Raw genomic sequence first — 8,720 nt, 5'->3', positions numbered from 1 at the left:
TCAAGCAAGAAAATCAATCTCGTTGAGATGATTAACGATAATCTATAAATCATGCATGATTAATAAAGGCAACAGTAGTATACCGCTGTTCAAAACTCATAAATCCAGGGACAAAAAACAAATAACCGTATGAGGGTACTTGCAATTGATGAATAATTCATTTAATAAATTACTTAAACTTTGATATGTCTAAGAGGCAATTGAACTTCAGTATTCACTTTTATGGGTCTTAATATACTTTTTTCGCATTGCACAAACTTCATTAACTAATTTGAAAATTTGTACAACATTTATCAAATTAACTAACTTTCTATGAACTTTACACCACAGATGGTTTTTGTTTCTCAAAACGAACATAGGAACATTTACGTTTATCTTTCTTTTTTTCTGTGTGAGAAATGTTTCATTAAAACCAATTCTTAATGATCTTTATGGTCAGTAAGATAAAAATGACATGAGAAAACTATACACAATAATGAGTAATAAGCGGGTATATAAAAATGTACAAAAACCTAATCTTATAACAATGACGTAAATGTAATAAAGTATTCAATGTAGTGTCTATTAGAGCGCATCTCTATATCAAAACAACTGTATTGAAATTGTAACTATAATATTAAGATAAAAACAACTGGTACAAACTTTACTGTGTCACATGTATAGCTATCATAAATCATTCACTAAAGTACAAATGTTAATCAATTGCCTCATTTTTGTAACAATCAAAACAAAGGGTCATGCGGCATTTTTCGACCATTTTCGTGTCCTTGTTTATTAACACTAGTTTTTAACTAAATTCCTTAACTCACTGACAGTAGAAAAAAAATTAAGTACATTGATTTTTTTTTATTAACCATAGTTTTGATTCATCTTTTCCAAAATATTCATAACAAATATTGTTTACCAATCAGTGGAGCACAGGACTTCAATGTTATCCAGAAGCTCTCCTCAAAACGGGTGTTCTAAAATATGTATATTTGTTTACTGAATGAATCTTACATATACACATTCGCCATGTATAAATTTAAGTGTTGAGTGGGAAAAATTATCTCTTATAACAAAGAACAACCGGTTCAAGTTTTACAAAGCACTTTCTCGAACAGTCAAGTCGTCTTCAAGATTTGTTTACACACTACTACGGGAATGAAGATTTAATATCCAGGGGAGAAAGTGGGGGTCGAGAGGAGTTTGTTTAGGATGGATTCCGTATATTCATTTTCGTCTATTGCAGAGGCGGATTTAGGGGGACCAGGGGCCCTCTTTTTTGGAAAAAAATTGGTTGCTTATATACGGAATCACTGAAGCGTGACTGGAGCATGTCCCCTTTTAAGCAGTCAGTGGGATCCGCCAGTGTATTGCTAGATAAGCTTTTTCGTGGTGATTTGGGAAACCATTTATTTTTAGCTCTAACCAGGTAGGACCTCATTTCATTTATCCTCCAGCACCCTCCTACCATTTAATTCAAACCCCCTAGACACTTTGATCTAGAAACAAGGGATATCTATTTTACACATGCATTAGTATATTACAATTTTGTTATTGTGTCTTTAAGGAAAAACTTTAATGAATAATTCATTGATGACAGATGCAACAAACATTGCTGAAATGATACATATAAAAGTGATATTAAAGTAATATAATAACGATTACAAGGAAGTTGATGAGTTCGCAAGTTTTCGGACAATAATGCTCGTGGGATAATTTATGTAGAAGATACTGCACGCCAGAAAGAACATAAATGATTATTTTTACAGTAGACATTAAGTTGGAGGAAGAAACTACATCTGATCTTCCTGCTTCCACTGCTTCTTCAATGTTTGCATGTAAGCATTATTTTTATTTTATTAATATATTCTGTTTTCAAGATTTAATTGAAATCCACCACCCTTTCTTACCACTCCACTTAAATTTTTTTTTTTAAATTAGAAAATAATCTTTGGCGAATTTATCACTAGCCACGAAAGACAGAAAACATAAACGTCAAAAACTTAATTTGATTCACACACAAAAACTAGAATATGTGCATGCATTCAACCTTTAATGAGAGAAGACCGCATACGTAGGCTCCTAACATTAGAATTATAAAGAAAATTTACACACTCCACTGTAGCAATGGCAATAAACAAAACTGATTTTCGTGTGCAATTTAATTCACCTTGTGAAACTGAAATGATACTCACAAACACATTGTAGTGATGGTTGGGAGGAGCAGGTTTGATTCGGTTAGTCGGATGTTATTGAAAGGTGTGGTATGCTGTATGTCACATTTATCTTGTGTTTCCTGTTATCTTTTTAACTTATGTATTATTCAGATTACTGCTAAACATATATCAAAGGTCAAATCTACAGTACAGCCATTCTATGATAAAATTGAGAAAGGAAATGAGGAATGTGTCAAAGCGACAACAACCCGACCATAGAGCAGACAACAGCCGAAGGCCACCAATGGGTCTTCAATGTAGCGAGAAACTCCAGCACCCGGAGGCGTCCTTCAGCTGGCCCCTTAAAAAATGTATACTAGTACAGTGATAATGGACGTCATATTAAACTCCGAATTATACACAAGAAACGAAAATTGAAAATCATTCAAGACTAACAAAGGCCAGAGGCTCCTGACTTGGGACAGGCGCAAAATTGCGGCGGAGTTAAACATGTTTATGAGATCTCAACCCTCCCCCTATACCTCTAGCCAATGTAGAAAAGTAAACGCATAACAATACGCGTTATGATAGACTACATACGTCTTTTCATTCGAAAGGGGATTTGAAATTTGGCGCGTGAGAAACTCAAGATGCTTACTATCGGATTATTAAAATTCGAAAAAAGAATTCTTTAGATTTTTACTTATTAAAATGTCATCCTTTGTAGTGATAAAAACCGTTTCAATTTTAACATTTTCCACTTCCGGATCAGCTGTGATAACCGCTAGTTTAAGTGGGATTCACGTTGCTCAGTCTTTAGTTTTCTTTTTTGTGTTTCGTGGACTGTTTGTCTATTTGTCTGTTTTTTTGTAAACCATGGCATTGTCAACGTATTTATCAGGATCATTGTTCACAATAACTGTTACAGTTCTACTTTACAATAAGAATCGAAAGGTGCCGACGAAAATATTTGCTCAAAAGTTAGAAATATAGAAACAAAGCCATTACCGTGGTATAAACACAAAACACTGAAAAACAGGAACCACATCTAAAATCGGGATAACTTCGGTGCTCCGAAAAGGTCAGCAGTTTATGCTCAACATGCGGCACACGCGGTTTTTGCTCATGTATGTACAACCCCCGTTATAAGTGTAATTCTGTTGGTCACATTCTAGGAAAACGAAGATAAAAAGTAAAATCACAAAAATACTGTACTCCGAAAAACATTAAAACGGAAAGTCCCTATTCAAATGGCAAAATCAAAAGCTCAAACATCAAACAAATGAATAACAGCTCTCATATTCCTGACTTGAAACAGGCATTTTCTTGTAGAAAATGGTGGATTAAACCTGATTTTATAGCTAGATAAACTTCTCACTTGTATGAAAGTCGATGAGATTGTATTTACGAACATATAAGTTGTCGTATGTGAAACAGATATCCCATAACGGTCAACCAACTTGTGATGACGTCCGTAAAGTTCCGAAAGGTTGATTTCAACTTAACCCAAGAGCAGCAAACCTTAATCAAGGAAATTCTAATAGAAATCATAAGCCATGGAATATTGAATCAAATGGGAGATGTAATACTAGTCTACATTTGTATGTGATGCAGGAATGTTGCTACATAAAAATTTTACTATTGAAAAGGTTAGGTAAAATCATCTCTTATGTTTAAAAGTTGTTTTCATCTGACCTTCATTGTCAATTTCTAGGTGCAAATTTAAAGAGGTGCGAAAGATACCAGATGGAAAGCAAAAATCATAGATTGAAAATAAACTGACAACGCCATGGCTAAAAATAAAAAGACAAATAGACAAATAATAGTACACAAGACACAGCATAAACTAGAGGCTCTCAAGAGCCTGTGTTGCTCACCTTGGTCTATGTGCATATTATCAATGGACACAGATAAATTCATGACAAAATGGTGTTTTTGTGATGGTGATGTGTTTATTGAACATTCTTGTTGCTACAATTATCTCTATCTATAATGAACTTGGACCAGTGATAACAGTGGAAAATATTTCCTAAAAATTTACAAAAATAAACAAAAATTTATGAAAATCTTTAACAATTCACTACAAAGGGCAATAACTCCTTAAGAGGTCAATTGACAATTTTGGTCATGTTGACTTATTTGTAGATCTTATTTTGCTGATCATTATTGCTGTTTACAGTTTATCTCTATCTATAATAATATTCAAGATAATAACCAAAATCTGCAAAATTTCCTTAAAATTACTAATTCAGGGGCAGCAACCCAACAACAGGTTGTATGATTTGTCTGAAAATTCAGGGCAGATAGATCTTGACCTGATAAACAATTTTACCAAGTCAGATTTGCTCTAAATGCTTTGGTTTTAGAGATATAAGCCAAAATCTACATTTCCCCTCTATGTTCTATTTTTAGCTATGGCAGCCATCTTGGTTGGTTGGACGGGTCACGTCACATATTTTTAAAACTCAATACCCCAATAATGATTGTGGCCAAGTTTGGTTAAATTTGGCCAAGGAGTTTCAGAGGAGAAGATTTTTGTAAAAGATTACAAAAATTTACGAAAAATTTGTCAAAATTGACTATAAAGGGCAATAACTCCTTAAGGGGTCAACTGATAATTTTGGTCATGTTGACTTATTTGTAGATCATACTTTGCTGAACATTATTGCTGTTTACAGTTTATCTCTTTCTATAATAATAGTCAAGATAATAACCAAAATCTGCAAAATTTCCTTCAAATTACTTATTTCGGGACGGCAACCCAATAACCGGTTGTCCTATTCATTTGAAAGTCTCAGGGCTGATAGATTTTCACTTGATGAACAATTTTGCCCATGTCAGATTTGCTCTAAATGCTTTGGTTTCAGAGATATAAGCCAAAATCTACATTTCACCCTATGTTCTATTTTTAGCCATGGCGGCCATCTTGGTTGGTTGGCCAGGTCACGCCACACATTTTTTAAACTAGATACCTCAAGGATAATTGTGGCCAAGTTTGGATTAATATAGCCATGTAGTTTCAGAGGAGAAGATTTTTGTAATAGATTACTAAGGTTTACGAAAAATGGTTAAAAATTGACTATAAAGGGCAATAACTCCTAAAGGGGTCAACTGACCATTTTGGTCATGTTGACCTATTTGTAAATCTTACTTTGCTGAACATTATTGCTGTTTACAGTTTATCTCTATCTATAATAATATTCAAGATAATAACCAAAAACAGCAACATTTCCTTAAAATTACCAATTTAGGGGCAACAACCCAACAACGGGTTGTCCGATTGATCTGAAAATTTCAGGGCAGATAGATCTTGACCTCATAAACAATTTAACCCCCATGTCAGATTTACTCTAAATGCTTTGGTTTGTGAGTTATAAGCCAAAATCTACATTTCACCCCTATGTTCTATTTTTAGCCATGGCGGCCATCTTGGTTGGTTGGCCGGGTGACGCCACACATTTTTTAAACTAGATACCCCAAAGATGATTGTGGCCAAGTTTGGATTAATATGGCCATGTAGTTTCAGAGGAGAAGATTTTTGTAATAGATTACTAAGGTTTACGAAAAATGGTTAAAAATTGACTATAAAGGGCAATAACTCCTAAAGGGGTCAACTAACCATTTTGGTCATGTTGACTTATTTGTAAATCTTACTTTGCTGAACATTATTGCTGTTTACAGTTTATCTATCTATAATGATATTCAAGATAATAACCAAAAACAGCAAAATTTCCTTAAAATTACCAATTCAGGGGCAGCAACCCAACAACGGATTGTCCGATTGATCTGAAAATTGCAGGGCAGATAGATCTTGACCTGATAAACAATTTAACCCCCATGTCAGATTTGCTCTAAATGCTTTGGTGTTTGAGTTATAAGTCAAAAACTGCATTTTACCCCTATGTTCTATTTTTAGCCATGGCGGCCATCTTGGTTGGTTAGCGGGGTCACGCCACACATTTTTAAAACTAGATACCCCAATGATGATTGTGGCCAAGTTTGGTTTAATTTGGCCCAGTGGTTTCAGAGGAGAAGATTTTTGTAAAAGTTAACGACGACGGACGACGGATGACGGACGACGACGACGGACGACGACGACGGACGACGGACGACGACGACGGACGACGGACGACGACGACGGACGACGGACGACGGACGACGACGACGGACGCCGGACGCAAAGCGATGGGAAAAGCTCACTTGGCCCTTTGGGACAGGTGAGCTAAACACTAAAGACTAAGCAACAAAAATCCCACCAAAAACTGGGGGTGATCTCAGGTGCGCCGGAAGGGTAAGCATATGAAGATATGAAGCAAACTCCACTGTGTACTTCACTACATATGTTAAGAAAATACAATAAACTTTTTTATATTAACATTTTAAGAAACAGAAAGTCAGAGATAATTCATGATTTGAGAAAATAGGTTCTACAAACACAAACTGGTGTTTTGCATTGGAAAGGGGAGGAAACGTTTTATAAAAATAAATATTGTCCCTAAGATTATCATTTTCTAAAATAGTCTGTTTTTTACTTAAGTCAATCAAAATTGTTTGTACTTAAACGAACATAAATGTACCTTACATAAACACACATACATAAACTCGCACGTCATAATTTAGGATAATTAATTTTCATTTCTTAGTATGACAGGTACCATAGATTGGTCGGGATTTATAATTCACACATCTTTGTTTTTCTAATACTCTTTTTGATACCATGTTGATATAGCGATACGTCTAACAAATATTGGATAGCCTATTTAAGATGCCATGTAAATAGTTTGCATGACGCAAAAACTTTGTTTTAGCATCAATCTAGATTGCATTTATATAAAGGATAGAATAGGCTATCACAAAAAGTTTAAAAGACCACCAATGGTCCTAAAAAAACACTGTAGTTTCACATATTGATTTCTAAATAATAAATAACAAATAAAATAACAAAAATACAATCCCACCAAGGACTTTTTTATAAAATATTAATGTAATTTTTATTGTAAGTGTTGAGGTGTATTGAAATACACTCAACACAGAAAAAAAATATATCAATGTGAGTCCGTAGGATGGGGACGTTAAATCCGAGGCCCCATGTACAGGGACATGTCACGCCCTGTGCATGTAAAAGACCCCTTCTGCAGATTTCGTTAAGAGTAGGCTCCTTGGGGCCGCTGCAGAGGCAAAATTTGTTAGAGACCTTTTAAACGTATTCTTTGGCAGTTGCTTTGTGTTGATACAACTAGGAAAAAAAAATGTATGTTAGTCATGCGAGGACGCATGAAATCGGAGGCGTGGGTAATGTGACAAAAATGCAGTTTAAGCATAAGACAATATTTGTAATTTATCGTTGAATTGTAATCCATGATTAATACCCATTTTAACAATACGTTAACGAAAACTACATATAAAATCATCCTTTTATCCTCGGTTGTTACGAGACGCGTTAATTATTGCTAGGGTGCTCTCTTCGAGGTCCGCGCTCTTGGTATAGTGGAGTTCGCTCAATAGGAACCCGACCGTGCAAGGGCTGTATAGCCAGTCAAGGTCGTTAAAAACTTCCATTTGTTGAGTTCGTTCATTTGTTATTTGGCCGTTGATGGTTAAACATCGGGAAGAAAATACCAGCAAATAAAGTAGTTTAAAAGGAAAGTTTGTAAACCTAGTTTGAGTTGAAAGCTTGTGGTTTTGAAGCAAGCGGTTTTTGAAGTCTTTACGATTGTTGCAAGCTACCGGGTTGTTCCGATACTGTAATTTCCCTCGGGAATGGTCGCAGTCTCTCGAACATGTGGTTTGTAAAAGTCTGGTGACTTTGGTGCTTCGTAGACTAAGTATTACAATTATTGCAAGCTACCGCGTTGTTCCGAAACTGTAATTTCTCTCGGGAATGGTCGCAGTCCCTCGAACAGATAGCTTGTAATAATCTGGTGACTTAGGTGCTCCGGAGACTAGGTGCTTCAAAACTAGTTGTCTCAGGAACTAGGTGCTTCAGAGACTAGTTGTCTCAGAGACTGGGTGTCTCAGAACTAGGTGTTTCAGGAACCTAGGATCTTTGAAGCTTGTTCTTAAGTTTAATACAATTGTTTGTCAAATCAGTTGGGATCTCGGAGTCAGTAAAAAGGATCAAGGATAAATTGAGGTTCCAGTTTTCAGACTACTTTTTGATACAAAGTAATTTGTGTAAATAGTGTTATTTCTTTATTAAGTTTCAAAGTTGGTCTTGTAGTTTTAAGTAAAGCCTCCAAGTTGTAGTTATGTTTTTGAGTTAATTAAAAGACTGATATTGGAGTATCTCAGATTCTGTGAAAACGGATACGAACATATAGTTCATAAGCCAAACACGTTACACTACGAACTGGTTTATGTTATAACAGTAAACTAAAATCTAACATAGCATACATCAATTAACGACATCCACTGAATTACAGACTTAAGAAGATAAAGCACGTGAAGGTTAGTCCTGTTTTAAACGAGTTTTCAATCTCCATTCTTTCCCTCCTAACATAGACAGGTGATGTTCAGGCACAATATAAGAACACAATTGTAATAACAAAACAGTCTGGAAAAGGTTTATTTCATCGGGTC

Source organism: Mytilus edulis, chromosome 8, assembly GCF_963676685.1.
Source record: "Mytilus edulis chromosome 8, xbMytEdul2.2, whole genome shotgun sequence".
Lineage (NCBI taxonomy): Eukaryota > Metazoa > Mollusca > Bivalvia > Mytilida > Mytilidae > Mytilus > Mytilus edulis.
This window is presented reverse-complemented; position numbering follows the sequence as displayed.